Here is an 18,409-nt window from a genome sequence, read left to right as displayed (position 1 = left end):
CCGCAGCCGGCGCTGGAGCCGCTCCAGGAGCTCCCTGTCCCTGCTGTGCTGAGGAGCCAGAGCTGGGCCTGCTGTAGATGTGCCTGCCCAGGGCTGGCCAGAGGGGCAGGATCCTCTCCCTGACCTGCTGCCAGTGCTCTTCCTGATGCCCCCAGGATACCCCAGGATCTCCCACCTCTGCTGACCTGTCCGTCCTCACAGGCCCATCCCCCTCTGCCCAGAGCACCCACTGCTGAGATTTCAGTCTCTTCTCCTGAGCTCTGATGTGCCACCTTAACCCCAGCACCTTCACAGCTTTCCAGGAGATTTTCCACGTGCATCCCCTGCTGGGACAGTCTGCAGGTGCCAACAGCAGGGGACTGGGAAGGTGAAATGATCCCAGTGGAGGTCTCATCATTCCAGGCAGAAGCTGCTTTTCCTGAGCTGGCAGGTTCTTCAGGGCTGAAAGCTCTGTGGCAGGGAATGAGCCTTGGCTAAACTTCTGGGAAATCAGGTTCTGAGAGGTCTGCAGGAAAATAGATACCTTAATAAATGTTGTTTGAGCTTTCCATTTCCTGAGAAGGAAAGGGATGATTTTGTTCATGAATATTAATAATCTGAGGGGAGCAGATTAGGAGAAACTCTGAAGCTGACCATGGGCACCCCAGGAGTGTATCCTGGTGTAGGCAGGGAGAACAAGGTCACTGGTGCCATCCTGGGTTCCCCATCATTTACTCCATCACAGAGGGGAGGAATTTGATCCTGAATTCCTACCAGCAGTGCAGTCTAGACCAGCATGAATGGCCACTGCTGGAAGCTGAACTACGGGGGTTGTTTAATTTCTTGTTTGCTGGTGAACATGTAGCAACAGTCCCATTATTTTCCTTGCAAACACAGCCATGCCCTGTCCTCCCCAAGCCATCCCATCCAGCTTTCCCCAAAGCTGCTGGACAAATTCATCTCCTGGAGCATCCCCACTACCAAGAGCTCATTAAAATTAACCCCAGCCCATTCAAATTAAAGTGGACATCAGCAGTGCCTCAGTCAGATTTTACAGGCTCGTGGTGCAGGTGACCTGAACTTCCAGGATTAAATGTCCTCCCTTGCTGTGCTGCTGACCCCATCCCCAGCTCCATGTCACAGACTCTGTGTGACAACCCCTTCCACCACCTCCCCTGACACAGCTCTCCTTTAGTGCTGCAGCATGTTTGGCTCCATCACTGCTGATTCCATCACCCGCCTGCTGAAGGACTTGTTTGGATGTCAGACCTACTTTTGGTCCTGATACATTTTTTAATCTTTCTTGGATTATTTGTTAGCCTGGGAGCTACTGCTCCTGATAACCATCTTTAGCCTTCCTCAGCTACAGCCAGACTCTGAATATTTATTCATCATACTTAACCTCAGCTCCCTTCTTCCTATTTGATAGTGCAGTATTAGTAATAACAGTGGTATCATTTATGATTATTAGTGTTACATATGGCTTTTATCCCCCAGCCCAGTACAAGGGGTTTGCAGTGTTCAGGCTCATAAGTAGAGGTTTATCCTGTGCCTCACAGTGCACATTTACTGAAAATATAGTGGCTAAAGTGTTCAAATTTTCTGACTTTCAAATGCCAGAGAATATTCTGAAATAACGTCAGACCTTACTTTTGCTTCTCAGAATGACCAAGGGCTCCCTGAGGACTTAATTCTTATCTTTTACTTGGGAACATAATTTTCCTGTATTGTTTTTTGTTGTTGTTGTTGTCTTTTTCCCCTAAGAAATCTAAAATTTACAAAATTGTTTTTTTCTTTGCTCCTGGTAGCGTTTTATAATGTTAAATTTCTTGGACAAGTGCAAACAAACAAACAAAACCTTGTCTCAATAATGAAGGAAAACCTTATTAGCCTACATAGAGAGCAACATCCAACTCAGGGATAAAACAACTGCCCTAGTTTAGGTGTAAACACCAGGGAAAAACATTAAACTTGCTGCAAACTAAATGGGTTTTTACATATGCAGAGGGAGTGGGAAGCAGGACAGAGGCAGAGCTGGGCAATAAAACAAGGACCAGTTTATGGAGGGATAACGGGGTCAAAGAGAGCTTCAGCCACTGGGATTTTCTGTTCTGATGCTTGGGGAGGATTGTTGTTCCCAGCTCACCCTGGTGCCCCCTCCAGCCCATCTTTGCCCTGTAGGACCCCATACCCCAGGGAGCCATGGACAGCCAGCCTGTGATACCAGTTTTGGGAGAAAATGCCACTTTCTTGAAAATGAATCAGCTTTACCAAATTTCCATGTGTTTACTCTGAAAGGTGTTATTAGCAGTGGGATCCTCAGGGAAGTACAGGGGACATGGGGTCCCAGCTCCCTGGGCCAGTGTGACTCTCAGGATAATCCCACAAATTGCAGTAAATGTTGAAATATCACAGAATCACAAAATGGTTTGGGTCGGAAGGGACCTTAAAGATCATCTCATTCCATTCCCCTGCCACGGGCAGGGACACCTTCCACTAGCCCAGGCTGCTCCAACCTGACCTTGGACACTTCCAGGGATCCAGGGGCAGCCACAGCTTCTCTGGGCAACCTGGGCCAGGGCCTCCCCACCCTCCCAGGGAAGGATTCCTTTCCAATCTCCCATCTATCCTTGCCCTCTGGCAGTTGGAAGCCATTCCTCCTCATCCTGTCCCTTCAGGCCCTTGTCCAAAGTCCCTCTCCAGCTCTCCTGGAGAAGTCTCCCTTCTCTTCTCCAGCTCTCCCAGGCTGTCAATTCCCACTTCATTCTCCAAAAACCCTCCAGAGGGCCCAATTCTCAGTGAAGGTGCCCTCAGAGAGGAATTCCCAGCCCCATTCCCCATTTGCAGACCCTTTGTGGGGTTTGGGTCAGAGCCTTGCTCTGCCAGAGCAAGATTATGGAATCACAGTATTCTCGAGGAAAGGGGAAATTGCTACAAACAGCAGCTACATTGATCTCCAAGGCTCCAAATGTCACTCAAACTGTGGATGTTTCCCATCAAACTTCCCAGAGAATGCCCTTCTCTGGGAGGGCTATCACACCCCCCTCTCCAATGGAAGCAGAGTGAATGCTCATTATCATCTTTCCTGCCTTTTTTTCTTTTTTTCTTTTTTTTTTCTTGCCTTCCCATGGCTATTTTGTCAAACAACCTCACAAACACAATTTTAGGATGGAGCTCTACCATGAAGACTCTTTGATACATATTCATAGCAGATTCTTGGCTTATCTGTGAGCAACATTCACACATGCTGCTTACTCGAGCTGTTGGTTTTTTTAAATGCTTAACATATAAAAGTTTAATCACAAAGTTGCTTAATGTTTGTTTCTTCTGAAAAGCATTATTATTGCTCAAGAAAATTCTCTAGAGGTTTTTCATGTCTGTGGTGCTGCTTCGTCTGAGCTGAATTTAGATGGAGTGTGGGGAGATGCAGCAGTGGTTCTGCTCATCAGGGATTCCCAAGGTTAAATATTAGGTGGAAAACTACAGATAGGATAAGCCCATGGCATTAGCAGGAGGAGCTGAGTGCACCTTCTGGCAGCAGATTGGGAGACACTGGGAAGAACTGTCTCAAGTTCAACAAGGGCAAGTGCAGGTCCTGCTCCTGGGAAGGAAGAACCCAAGGCACCAGCACAGAGGGATCTGTTGGAGCAGCTCTGCAGGGCTGGTGGTTCTCGTGGACAACGAGCTGTCCCTGACCAGCTCTGGGTCCTGGGGGCATCAGGAAGAGCATTGGAACACGGCAGGAACTGATGCCCAGGAAGCTCCACCTGCACAGGAGGAAGAACTTCTTGGCTGGGCAGTGACCCAGCTCTGAACAGGCTGCCCAAGGAGGGCATGGAGTCTCCTCCGTGGGGACATTCCAGAGCCCTCTGGACACAATCCTGTGCCATGTGCTCTGGGCTGGCCCTGCTGGGCAGGGGGTTGGACGAGATGAGCCACTGTGGGGCCTTCCAACCTGTGATTTTGTGATATTTTCTTCTTAATAAGTATGACCAGGACGTTGGGCTACTCAAAGCTGTTCTGAAGCCAAACTGGGCATTTATTCCTCTTATGGAGCCTGAAGAACAGACCGTCCAAGAAATCACCCTCTGAGTAGCTGGGAAGGAGTCGATAACAGCAGAGGGAGCGTCTGCTGGGAGGCAGTTCCTGATTAGGCTCAGCCTGGAGCCGGTCGGGCTCAGGCAGAGAACTCCGCTCAGCGCACGGGGTGGAGTGGGGAGCGTTTGCTGCCTTCACAAACACTCGCCGTTTACAGGCTCTTACATATGCAGAACCTTTGCTTGTATTTCCAGGGAAATACAGCAGCCTGGTGGCTGCTGCTTGAACTGCCGCAGTGGCCTGAGGGCAGGTGTGAGCACCAGGAGCAGGATGCAAGGAAGACCAGGAGGAGGGTGCAGGGAGCACCAGGGAAGTCACAGCAAGCCGTGCAGTGGCCACTGGGATCAGAGAAACATGGGAAAGGGACATACCCTGGGTGTTCTTAATGTGGAGAAGGGATTTATCTCTACAGAACAGGGAAACCAGACTACAGAGGGTGTCTAGAAACCCTCTGCAGGGCTCCCAGAGAGTGGAGTGTGCCTGGCTTTGTGTGGCTTTATCCTCTGCAGATGGTTCCTGAGGGTTGCTTACAGGAGTAAACAACCTTGCACCTCATCTTTCCCATGCAAGGATGTGACGGACACTAAACCCAACAGAGGCAGGAGCAGATTATTTCTGCTGCAGTTGGTGGGATGCTCACTAGTCCAGGATGAAAGGAACCAACTGAGGGTCAAAGGAAAAGAGGGTCCAGAGCAGGGAAGGTTCTCCTGCAGCAGCTCTGACACATTTCCCACCTCTGTCTGAATCAATGCTGAGATGGAGAGACACCAAAGTACTCCAGGGCTTGCTACAAAGAGCTCCATCCCTGCCATGGGTGGTTATAGTGCCCTTGGAGGGCAACTAAAGGTCCAACCAAACCTTTCAGTGGATCCAGAGAAGCCCCACAAACAGGGACAAGGACACGAGCTGTGAGGACAGACTGAGGTAGCTGGGATGGTTTGCCCTGGCAAAGAGCAGGAGGCCAAGAGGGGGCTGAGAGCAACCTGTGCTTGAAAAGGAGTTAAAAAGGTGATGCAGCCAATTTCTTTGACAACAGTGCAAGGGATTATTTCCACAGTTTGCAGTGTAGCAGGCTCAGGTTGGGCACTGGAAAAAATGGTTCCCTAGGATGGTGGTGAAGTCCTGGGACAGTTCAGTAGAGGGGTGGGGAACTGTCCTTGAACAGCTGAAGTGACCAAGACTTACTGAGCTGGACTTGATGATCCTTGTGGGTGCATTTCATCTCAGGATATTATTGTCTGATGGATCTGGACCCAGAAGCAGAGACCTGGCCTAGTGTTGGTATGGCCTTCAGGGTTCCCTTCCAGTACAGACTCCTGGGGCAAAGTGATCCTGGAGTGGTTCTTAAGGGAAATAGGTTTGTTGTCAGGAAAGGTGGTGCCAAGGAGACAGAACATCATCCAAGGTGTGATGCCCATCTCACCTCTCCTCCTGCCTCAGCATTAATTTCTGACGTCAGCAGTTGCCCCTCCACTGTCCTGGGTGAGGAAGGTCAGTGATGGCACCGGGAAGGTTCCAACAGCACTTGTTCTGCAAAACATCCTGGGACAGAAGGACAAACAACCAGCAGAGCAAATCTCTCAATGCCTGAACAGTCTCTAGGGTGCCCTGCTGGGCCACAAACATGAGTTTCTTCCCACAGTGCACGGGCTGGAAATGTCTCTGCCCCATTTCTCCCAGGAACTGGGCAGTTGCTTCTGTCCAGGGTCTCATTTTATCCCATGCTTGCTGCAGCCAGCCCATGACTCCCACACCCTGTTGCTGGGCACTCAGCCACTGCCACCAAAAGCAATATGACATGCAGACAGTAAAACCCAGCTGAGTTAAACTGCTGTTTACAAACGTGCTCTGAGATCTTAAGAAAGAGGGTGTAAGACCAAGTTTTAGTAATAAGGCCAGAGAGATAGATAATTAAGCAGCAATCTAGCTGTCCCTTGCCATCTTGTTGGGTGGTGCTCCAGTGCTGCCTAAGCCCAGAGCAGGACTTTCCTGTGTGTTCAGGCTCCTGATGCAGCATCCCAGCCATGGAACAGCCTTAATGAAAATGCCCTTTCAAAGTGAATGTGCAAATTGAGCCAAGTCTGTGAGAGGAGCCGGGTCAAAGGCACTGCTCTGCAGCACGAGCTGCATCACATAATTCCTGTCAAGTCAGTGCCCTCCTCCCCATCTGTTTCCCACCCCCCCTGCTCTGTCTCAGCACACCTTGTCCTCTCCCAGGAGCACATTCCCGGCACACCCTGGCCTTCTCCCCGCAGGGCTCATCTCTGCCGAGCTCATTTGATTACTATGGATGTGCCCTCCGCTGTCCTCCAGCTCTCCCTGTGCTGGGCTCAAGGGCAGGCTCAGGAGGGAGTTTCTACCAGGCATCTGTGACCTTTCTGGTGGCCTGAGCTTTCAGACATTAAAAAGCAGAGGGTCTTTTGCTAATGAGCTGGTCGTGGGCTGGAGAAACAAGTAAGCCCTAACTCCTCTTGCCTCCCCTCTCTCAGCCCCAGCAGCTGGAGCTGTGCTGAGTCTCTGGGCCTTAGGATGGTGCCAGGAGCAAGGGTTGGTGCAGATCCCAGCCCAGGGTGCCCTGCCCGGGGTCAAAAAGGCATCTGGAGTCAATCCAAGAAGCAGTTTGTTTAAGATGTGATGATCCGAAGGGCCTCCTGGGATTGAATTACTCACCGTCTAGAGCAGGTTTTCATCTGGAGTTGTTTGGAACTGAGAGATCTCCCATCTTTTTGAGGTAAAATCTGGCTGGAGTGACAGGAAGCTGCACATGAGCCAGAGTGTGCCCAGGTGGCCAAGAGGGCCAATGGATCCTGGCCTGGCTCAGGAAGAGTGTGGCAGCAGGAGCAGGGAAGGGATTCTTGCCCTGCACTCAGAGCTGGGGAGGCCACCCCTGGAGTGCTGTGTCCAGTTCTGGGCCCCTCAGCTCAGGAAGGACATGGAGGGGCTGGAGCAGCTGCAGAGAAGAGCAGCAAGGCTGGGGAAGGGACTGGAGCACAAGTGCTGTGAGGAGAGGCTGAGGGAGCTGGGGGGGCTCAGCCTGGAGAGGAGGAGGCTCAGGGGAGACCTCAGCACTCTCTATAACTCCCTGACAGGAGGGGGGAGCCAGGTGGGGTTGGTCTCTTCTCCCAGGAACCAGCAGTAGGACAGGAGAGCTCAATCTAAGCTGTGCCAGGGGAGGTTTAGGTTGGATATCAGGGAGAAATTCTTTACAGAGAGAGTGCTCAGCCATTGGAATGGGCTGCCCAGGGAGGGGGTGGATTGTCCATCCCTGGAGGTGTTTAAGGACAGACTGGATGTGGCATCAGTGCCATGGGCTGGGAACAAGGGAGAGGTTGGATCAAGGGTTGGACTTGATGATCTCAGAGGGCTTTTCCAACCTGGTTGATTCTGTGATTCTGTGATTTCCTAAGAGACATCTGAACTGTTGGGGAAGAACCCCGGAGGTGACGGTGATACAGAGACACGATGCAGGGCATGGGGCTGGGGAAGGGTTAGAAGCCCCACCAGACCACTTGGAAAGTCTTTTGTTTTACTATTCACAGGCCCATCCAAACCAAAATGGCTGAAATGTCAAGGCACCTCCTTGGTACTGTGAGGTTCAGGAGGCAGGAGGAGGGGTCTGGCTGCAGAGGTTCACCTGGAGGAAGATCTGAAAACACCTCATCTTCCTTGTGACTCTTCTGGAGGATTATACCCCGATGTAAACAACCTCAGCCCTCACAGAAGTGAAGACAAGCAGTAGTGACCTTTGAGGACACTGAAAGTCGTTTCTGAAGCGGATGAGTCACTCTGTGTTTTGTGGCTTCCCAGACTTTTTGTGTTGTGTGTCCAAGTCAATCTCCCAGCCCAGCACTGTGGGCATGTTTTTGGATGTCCTTTCCAGGCCTGAAGTAAACAATGGCCATTCAGGGCCTGAATCCCCAATGACTTCCCAAATTGAGAAATCAAGTAACTAAATCCCACAGTGGAGCAGCTGTCAGACAAGAGCCCTATAATCACTGCACCACGATGCCAATGTCAAGGAGAGCAAGAACTACCCAGGCTGGGATGGCCAGAGGATCTGGATGTCACACACAGCCTGGACCTGCACTGCCACACACAGCTCCACCATCCAGCCCTGCTTGTCAGACACTGCTTTTCAGAAGCCTTTAAAAATGTGTGGCATCACCAAAGGCCTCAACGTGGTGTGGGACCAGAAGGACAATCAGAATTATGGAATTTTCTGAGCTGGAAGGGACCCTCAAGGGTCAGTGGATCCAGCTCCTGGCCCTGCACAGACACCCCAACAATCTGGCAGGTTCAGGGCTGTTCTTACGCTCCCCCTCCCAGCCCAGGTATGGGTGACCCACACAACCTGTCCAGCCCAGGGAGTGAGGAGGAACAGATGGGACCCAAGGCAGGGGCACAAACCCAGCGTGTGACAGAAGTTTCAGGAGGAGAGGACACTGTGCCCTTAGTGCCCAGAGGGAGCAGCTACATCCCAGGAGGTGTGAGCACAGCCCCTCTGGACCCTGCCCTTCGGCCCATCACAGCCCATGCTCTGCTGCTCGTGGGAAGTCCCTGCCCTCTCCATGCAGACCCCAAGCAAAGCTGTGACAAGAAAACCCAGTGAAGGGGAACCTACAGCACTTCTTGTGGAGGAGGAAAGAAATCACATTCAGATCTCTTTTCCAGCTGCTGAGAGCCAAGTATACCTCCTTCCTCCTCCTTGCTGTCAACACCTAGGAAATGCCTTGATTTCAGGCATGACTGGAGTGCCTTTTTTATCTTGGACTTGCTCTTCCAAGTTGATCTCTCTTAAATGACTTGGTTTTCTTGACTTCCCCACTATTGAAGACACAACTCAGGTCCTGGAAACAAGTGTCCATTGTTGCCTAAGCTGCTGTGACGGTTTCTCTGTGACACAAGGGTCCCCAGTGCCCCAGGGGATGTGACATTCTTCCTGCAGAGGCAGAGATGTGCAGAACACAGCACAGACTGAGTCCCCAGCCACAGGGTTCTGTGCTGGGCTGGTGAAGGTGCCCAGTCCTCTGCCCCAGTCCCTCTTTTTCTTTAAGAAACATCTGCCCACATGCTGGAGAACAGGGATGGCTGTCAACTTGATCCCCAGGGATCATCTGCTAAGTAAAACGTGCTCTGGAATCTTGATCTTGAAGATGTGAGGATGGCTGAATCCCAGTTCTTCAGGTCAAGTCCCTCTCAGCACTCAATACACATCTTCAACACAAGCTCTTTGCTCCTGTGCTAAACCCCCAACAATCTGGCCTTGAAATTCTTGTTCTCAATCAATCCTGTGTAGGGAAAAGCCCTCAGTTGCCTGGAAATGCCCCTTCTGCCTCCTTCCAGCCTTTTTTTTCTTTCCCTTCCCTTTGCTTCTGCTGTCTGGTGAATCCATTTTATTAACAGCTCTTCATAAAGCCTGGCAGTATTTGAAAGACTGCAACATTTGCCTCAGAATATCAATAAGCAGCCGCTTTTGCAGCCTGGGGAAGGTTTGAAGGAAGAAAGAGTGAAGCTCTGAGGATCAGTGATCAATGCCAGGCCCACGGGAAGCCTGAGTTTAGGAGATTTGTTATTGAAATATGAACTGAATTCCCGCTCAGAGTGGGCTGAGCACGAGCTCTGCTGCCCAGCACCTGGGAGGGCTGAGGAACATGGCGTGTCCTTCAGTACCAGCAGCATCCCTGGCCTGATCCCCTCCACCCACCCCCAGGATGATCCATGGCCAGATAGGGCTGCAATGCATGGAAACACTGAGGCTGCTTTTTCCAGGTGAAATGTCAGAATGATGGAGTCGCAGAATCCCCTGAGCTGGAAGGGACCCAAAGGATCATCGAGTCCAACCCCTGGCCTTGCATAGGCCCATCCCCAGGAGTCACCCCCTGTGCCCCAGAGGATCATCCAAATCCTCCTGCAGCTCTGGCAGCCTTGGGGCTGTGCCCACTGCCCTGGGGAGCCTGTTCAGTGCCAACCACCCTCTGGGGGAAGAACCTTGTGCTGAGATCCAACCTGAGCCTGCCCTGACACAGCTCCAGCCATTCCCTGGGGGCTGTCCCTGGTCCCCCAGAGCAGAGATTGGAGCTGCCCCTCTGATGAAGCTACAGTCCCTGAGGAGACTCCTCTTAGTTTCCTCTTACCAGAATTAGAGGTGAAATATCCCTTCCTCCTGTAGTGGAAAGGATGGAGCTCATGGCCATGAATCCATGGCCAGCTTGGTTTCAGGCCCCTGCTGCTTGGGCTGAGCTCCAAGAGCCCTACAGGACTCAGGAGGACAATGCTGGCATGACAGGAGTGGTTGGGCAGTGTTGTGCACGGAATTGGTTTTGATGCAGAGTGGGTTTGTTTTGTAGAAAAGTCCATTTCATCAATTTTTTTTTCCACCCAAACACATCGGGTTTGATGAAATATTCATGGGAAAACAGTTTGTCCAGGAGCAAACTTTCAATAAGTGAGTGACAGAACTACAACAACATGTTGCCCTGTGTTTGGGGCACTGACACAGGACTCCAAAGAAATTCTAATCCTCCAGAAGAGCCTGGGGCACAGAACTCCCACTCCATGGCAAATCCCCTGCACAAGAGACTTGCTTTTTAGGTTGACTCCCCAGCGCATTGTTTTTGACCTGAGATCCCATCCCAAATCTTGGCAGCTTTCCCAGTTTAAATGGAGACTTTCTAGCAAGACATTTGACTTTTGACAAAAAAAAAAAAAAAAAAAGGAAATAAAAATAAAATAAAAATAAAAATAAACAAACAAGCAAGGCTGGAAGAAAAAAAAATATTTAGCAAATTCCCTGATCAGCCTTTTGGTTGTCTCAATCCCATCCAAAATCTGCTTCTGTTCCTGCACATAAAGCCTGCAGGCACCTTGCTTTGGCTGCCTACAGAGCTGCTCCTGCCTGTCCCTCCAAATGGATTGACCTACAGCAACTGGGCATCTGGTTCTTCAGAGCTCCTGGTACCCCAGGGCTCCTGGATGGAGGGTCCTGCTGAGCCTCCCTTCACAGGAATGGGCTGAGCTCAGTCCTGGACTGCAGAGTCCACTTGGCCAAGGGGGAACAACCCCTTGGAGGTGATGGACATGGTCACCTCAGGAGCAGCCCCTTGCCTGGGGGAAATTCTGGGGAGCAGCAACCAGAGTGTCCTTGCCCTCCCCTCTCTGAACCCTCACTGACTGCAGGGGCTGCTCATCTGCTTTCAGCAGGGGAAGGAGGCACTGATGACTCAAGGACACGGTTGTGGGAGAAAGGAGTGGGAGAAAGGAGAGGAAAAGGAGCCTTAGGGGGGACCTTCTCACTCTCTGCAACTCCCTGACAGGAGGGGGTCGGGCTTTGCTCCCAGGGAACAATGGACAGGAGGAGAGGGAACACCCTCAGGCTGTGCCAGGGGAGGGTCATGTTGGACATCAGGGGGAATTTTCTCATGCAAAGGGTGGTCAGGCACTGGAAGGGGCTGCCCAGGGAGGTTTGGAGTCCCCATCCCTGGAGGCATCCAAGGAAGGCCTGGCCATGGCACTCAGTGCTCTGGGCTGGGGGGACAAGGTGGGGATGGGGCACAGGGGGGATCCAGGGGCTGGGAGGGCTTTTCAAACCTCAATGATTCTGTGATTCCATAAATCCTTAGGAAGCCAGGGACTAGGAGCTAAGGCTGGCCCCCAGTGTCACAAGAGCACCTGCAGGGCAGCTCAACCCAGCACCTGCTCCCCCTGTGCCAGGGAGGGTCTCTCATGGAACAAGTGCTTGAGCCACCTGGAATGGCCTCAGTGTTTCAGAGCATCTCCAAGGCCACACGACCCTGCTGGAACAGGACACTGGTGTGGCACCACTGGGATGTGACCCTTCCAGCCTTGCCTGTGTCACTAACACCACACTGCAGAGGTGCCATGGCAGCTGGTGCCTCCTCCTTTCCAGACATTTATTATCTTTTTTGCATTTTCCTCATATCAGACGAGGAAAATCAATGCAGTCACGTTTGTTCTTGCTGGGAGCTGCCTCCTCTTTCAGGTCCTCTGAGCTCCAAATTGTGGTTTCATATGCAGAGCTGGGAGGATTTACTCCTCTATGGATGGCTCCCTACACTGGAATTTTACCTGAATATTGTGGAGCCCTTTCCTGACATTCAAGGAGGAAAAATAAAGATATTGAGAGCAATTTGGTGACACCTAAATGCACTGAATTGAAAAGAGTGAAGAGCCAAAGCACTGTAATTTCAAATTGCAAAATGCCTCAGGGAGGATCAAGAAATGGAGGAGAAATAGACCTGGAAATATCTAGAGAGCTACAAGGAGAACATGAACCAGAGAGCAGAAAATACAGAGAGAAGAGTATCTCCAGCACAGTTACCAAGGGCTGGAACATGAGCAGGACTGTGGAGACATCTGGGTTTGCAGTGAGTTTGGAGTTTTCCAGATGGAGTTTTGTAGATCTCAAAGTGAAGGTGCAGCACTTAAAGGATATGACTGAGGTCAAAGACGAGGCTGATGTTGAAGTTGGGATTTTGTAGCCCCCAATGAAAGGGCACTTACGCTCACTTCTGACTCTGACACTACTTTGCAATATGGACATTTCAGACCTTGATGTGCTCCTTCACCCATCATCTTCCTGCAGATCAAGCTCTGCAGGACCAAGACAGTTCCCAGTGTTGAGCCTGAGTGGGGCTTTGGAGGCTGTGGATGTGTTAAATTGTTAGGGGGAAGCCTTGAGAATTTGTTGCTTTGCTTTGGTCCTTTTGTTCTCTTTCTGGAGTGATACACGTCCTCTGGAGTTTTGTGCTGACTGGATTTTTGATGGGTGATTTGATTTGGCTTTGGGTGAATTCCTGAAGTTCTTTTGCCATTGTCTGATTGTTCCCCAGCACTTCAAAGTCCAACGTCCTCACACCCCTGATGACACAAATTGGTTCCATTTTGTCCCTGTTGAATTTCACCATTTATTAATTATTATTATGAAAAAATGACAGGGAAAATTATCATAGTGGACAGTCTCAAAACTCAGTTGAGCAGGACAGTTACAAAGCATTCAGCTGGATCATTTCTGCTGTTTCTGGTCCAACCTGAGCGTGGTTGCAGCAGTGATGGGCAGATGGCTTCTGTGCTCCCTGACACACTCAGCATCAGCAAAAAGAACTCCAACACCTCTTCCTGCCACCTTCTGCTGCTGCTGGCTCAGCCAAGGTGTCAGCACAACTGAGGGCCACCCTTGGATTGTCACCATTTGAGGAACTGGAGCCTTTGCTCAAACAGACTCAAGCTCATCTCTTTCCCCATCAGCACCAGGAAAAGGAGCTCAAACTGGCTCCTTGGATATGGAGAGGCAGCAGCAGTGTCCTGCTTCCCCTTCCCTCTCCAGGGCAGTCCTGCTCCTCCTCCAGAGTATCCAGAGCTCAGAAACATCTGCTGCTCCAGCTGGACCTGCTCCCCCACCGCTGAAGCAGCGGATCAGCGTCTCACACAGTCAGGGGAGGAACCTCCCTGCACAACGTGGTTTCCCCCAGATTTTGGAATGGCTCAGTTGCTGTGCTCTCTCTGTTTCTAGGAACAGCCAGTGTGAGGAAACATCAAAGGGGGCTTTCCAGCCTGCACTTCCTCAAACAGCACCAGGAGCAGCAGATGAGCACTGCCGTTATTAAATATGCATAACCTCGTAGATCACAAGGCAGCACTTAGCTATCCTCTAATTAAAAGGCAGCTGCTTCCTAATACACTGCAAAAAGCCTGCTAGAAGACACTAGAATTTCCCTGCATGGTGGCTGATTAATGAGGAGCCCTGGAGCTCTTTCCTGCCCAGCTCGGAGATGCCAAAGGGACACTTCAACCTTCCCGAGCTGCTGAGGGGCCCTGCTCAAAAGACCCCCCAACCAGTTGGGATCTCACTTGATTGGCTAAGCTGGTGCTGCAAAGGTCAGTGCTGGGAACAGTGGAAGAACTTCTGGACGTCCATGCCAGCTACAGAGCTGCTTCCTGCACAGAAGAGCTTGGAATGAATAAAGGAAATATTGTTGCCCAGAATCAATCCCTCTGGCCACGAGCTCTGGCTTCCCACTGGTTATCTTCATTAATTAATTACATTCGTATTCATGGAACATGCAAGTGTCCCAGCCATGGGCCAAGATCCCACTATGCTGAGCCCTGAACAAACAACCAAAACAAGATCCTTCCTTCTCCAAAGAGCTTCAAGCGTGGAAAACAGATAACTGCAGCCAGCAAGCCACAAGGTGTGGTGGGATTATCATGCCCTGAACATATTTTGGGCATATTTCATTCCAGTGTGATGCCAAAGGTGCCCTTTGCATGATTCCCAGGTGCCTGAGCTATGGAAAGCCCAGCTGGATCTTCCAAGGGATGCTCCTCTGGAGGACACATCCCAATCTGTGGGCTCAGCTGGGGCAGACGGTGCTTCCACACAGGGTCAGCATCCCCTTTTCCCTCAGGCAGGGGGAGAAGGAGGGATGGCACCAGCTTCCAGGGCCTTGGCACCCAAGGGCTGACCAGGGCACCCCTCCTTGCCCCCACCAATGAACCTGCCAGAGGACGGAGCAGGTCTGAGAGCCTCGGGGCAGGGAGGGACTGCACACGGGCTCTGCTCAGCACTGTCCTCCGCGGCACTGCGGGATCAAAGAGGCACTGACTCACAGGCAGCAGGACACAGATCGCATGTTAAGTGGCTGCACACAGCTCCAAAATGAAGCTTCCTCCTAACAAGAGCGCAGTCATTAGGGATGAGCCGCTTATTTATGCTCCAGGAGAACAGGGGCGACGCCAAGGGGATACTGGGAGGTGCTTCCCAGTCCGGCAATAACGAATCACGGCCTCTCCCCGCCTCCCACCTTTCTGCCCCAGCTCCCAGTTCCCAGCTGAGAACCTTCCCGGGTGCCCAGTGAAGCTAAAGTGTCACTCGACCTCTTCCACCAGCCATGGCACCTAAAACCTAAACCCCAAAATCTAAACCCTAAAACCCAAACCCCAAAAGCCAGGCATGGAAGGAGAAGGTGGGGGGAAGGGGAATCCCTCTGGAATCATATATATATTTATTGTGAAAAATTAAAAAGCAAACAAACCCTGGATCTATATCAAAGCCAGTGGGATGAAAAAAAATTACAGGGTTTTTTTTGTTGCCCCCCCCCCCCCTGCCTTCCTATTTATACCATTTGAGTGAAATCAAGGGATGGATCCTGCCCAGTGTCTCCCAGAGCCTTCCCAGGCAATCCCAGGCACCCAGGGGTGCAGGCAGCAGCAGGTAAAGCTCAGTCAAAGGCTTTGCAGGAGCAGGGCCTGAGCCTGTTCTCAGATTTCAGATCGTGTACCTCAGGTGGAGGGGGCCACAGTGATTTTTGCATAATCCCTCCCAAGATGGGAGCTGCTAAACGTGCAAATATTTGTCAAAGGCAAACAAAGAGAAAAGATTTCCTCAAGATGAAACACAGCAAGGAGGCACCCTGGGATGAGCTAAAGAGGGAAAACAGGCTGAAACATGGAATAGATCCTGCTGCACACATCAGCTCAGGGAGCAGGGCTGGGGTCTCCTCCAGGGCAGCACCCATCCCTGATGGCAATCCCCTGTGGAATGCTCGGATTTCCCTCTAGCTCCTGTGATGACCAGGGGAATCCTCTCTCCCCTTGCACATGTGGGGGTGTTGCCCCCCCGGGCAGAAGCTTTACAATGGGAAGGTGTGTGATGGGAAGGTGTGTGATGGGAAGGTGTGTGATGGGAAGGCAGCTCTCCTGTCTCCCTTTTCACAATTCCCCAGGTAGCAGGGGTTGGCCAGACAAGAAAAATAAAAGGATGAGGCTGCCTACATAGACAGGGAGATGGAACCCTTGGGACATCCTGTCATCACTGTAGGAAAGGAGGGAATGGTGCTAAATTCCCAGATCAAACCAACCCTCCTGACTGATAACAGAAACCTGAAACACCCTCCTTGTCCTGCACATGCAGGTGAGATGCACATTTCCCTCTTCACCAGGTTTCCTTTTCCCACCAGGTTCGACTCCAAAGACACTCCCTTCTCTCCCAGCAGGATCCAGGATGCATCATATGCATCCTGCCCAGCTTCCCTGCACCCGGAGGCAGGAGAAAGGATGGGGAATTTATGAGTAACCTTTTTGTTTTTCTCCCGTGAACTGTTTTCAACATTTAGAAATCATTTGAATATTATGCAAATTGAAGTGACTTGGCTTCTAAATATCATGAAAAATGCCCACTCCAGCAGTCTGTGCCATATGGAAATTACCTCTGCTGAGATGTTGTGGAATAAATCACCATTAAGGGAGGATGGATTGGCCAACAGTGAACAGCTGACACGCCAGAGGGAAAGTCTGTGGTTAACTTGTCCAGTTTGCAGGTCATGGGGACCCCCAGGGTGGATCCTGCTCTGAGGGGAGGTAGGACAGGGTGCTCCCCCAAAAAAGGACACTGCTGTGGGCAGGCAGGGCCTCTCTGTGCTTTCTGGGCTGCCAGGTCAAAGGCAGGTCATGGGGAGTTGCTGGTTCACTTCCATTCCAGCACAGAGTGACTTCAGCACGTCATGCTCTGGAAATGGTTCATCTGGAGCTACTGAGTGAGCTGGGCACCATGTCAGGAGCCTCAGGAAACAAGGATGGTGATGGTGGAGCTGCAGTCTGGTGTCATGAGCACAGATGATGAACTTTGTGAGCCCTGCACTGTCCATCTGATGGATGTCCATCTGTCCGTCCATCCATCCATCCATCCATCCATCCATCCATCCATCCATCCATCCATCCATCCTCCATCCATCCACAACCAAACAGCCATACCCCAGGAGGGAGGGTGCAGGTATAAGTGGTAATACCTACGAGGAGACTGGAAGATGGTGCAGAGGAGTCTCCATGAGTGTGAGTCCAGGCAGGAGCAGGAGAAATGGGGCCAGGTTTGGTGCAGCTGTTTCCAAATACAGCAGAAAAAAAAACCTGCTGGAAGACATTAGATTTTCCTCAATGACAGGGAGAGCAGAGGAGGATGGGGAGGCAGAGCAGGGTGGGGAAGCAGAGAAGGAACCCCGTGGTCCTCTCCTACAGAAGTAAATGTGCAATCCATACCATGGGACTTCCCAGAGCAGACACAGTGGGGTGGGTAAAGCACATGGTAACTGGGACTACTCCTCTGCTTACTTTTACAGTTAATAGGGAGAATAAGTGTAGATTTTTAGCCCTTCTGCATTTGAAATAAACATTCTGGGAATAATCTATGGCAGAAGCATCTGATGGTACCAAGAACTGAGGAGCTCAGCAGACAAATGATGATGGAAAGGTGTGCAGGGATCCAGGGCTAACCCTGGAAGGGGGACAATGCTGCAAACACGGACTGTGCCCGGCAGCACTCAGATATATGGGAACAGGGGGGACCAGTGAGCAGGGCTCAAGTTCTCTGAGTCCATCTTCAAGCTGAAGAAGAGTCGATTTAGATTAGATATAAGGAAGGAATTGTTGGCTGTGAGGGTGGGGAGGCCCTGGCAGAGGTTGCCCAGAGAAGCTGTGGCTGCCCCTGGATCCCTGGAAGTGTCCAAGGCCAAGCTGGACAGGGCTTGGAGCAATCTGGGCTAGTGGAAGGTGTCCCTGCCCATGGCAGGGGGTGGGACTGGATGAGCTTTGATGTCCCTCCCAACACGAACCATTCCATGACTCCGAGATTCCATGGGCTGGCTGTAGCTGCAGTCCCTGGCCTCAGTGATGTCACTGAGGTGCCAATGTAGTGCAAGTGCTCCAGGCTCTGGGCAGCACTGAGAGACTTTCCTCTGGGGCTGGCAAAGCTGTCTGAAGTCAGGAAATGTTCAGTAAGGATTATCAGGTAATTCTGTGATCATTTGGGAATGAAAAGCTTTGCAATCCCCTGTACTGGAGGCCCCTTTGATGCAGAGAACAACACCAATTCTCTGCCTCATTAAATACCATTACAAACTTCGCCCTGCTCTGCCCCACAGCTCAGTCCCACTGAAATTCTGCCCAAGCCATCAGTGGAACTGAAGTGTCCCCACCACCTTCCCCTGCCTCTGCATCCTCAGCTCTGTTTTCTGCAGGACCTTTCTCCCAGGAGAGGCAGGGCAGGGCCTCCCAGGAGAGCACACTTTGCCAAATGCCTTTTTCCCCTGCTAACAAGCAGCAGGATGCTGAGCTGACTGCAGGCACTGAATCAGAAATTGCAATTCTGTTGCTCGCCATCCCGTGGGAATTCTCCTCCCTCCTGATCCGGGCTTGGTGAAAATAGCCCTTCCCAACTGCACCATGACCCAGGGATTAGAGCAAAATAAAGGGCTGGAGAGACTCGAGAGGGGCTCTGGAGCCCATTTTCTCTCCCTTTTCTGCCCCCACAACATCCAACAGG

This window comes from Myiozetetes cayanensis, unplaced genomic scaffold (genome assembly GCF_022539395.1).
Source record: "Myiozetetes cayanensis isolate MyiCay16 unplaced genomic scaffold, myiCay2020 scf21, whole genome shotgun sequence".
NCBI lineage: Eukaryota > Metazoa > Chordata > Aves > Passeriformes > Tyrannidae > Myiozetetes > Myiozetetes cayanensis.
The sequence above is the reverse complement of the archived record's forward strand: the minus strand, read 5'-3'. Positions refer to the sequence as shown.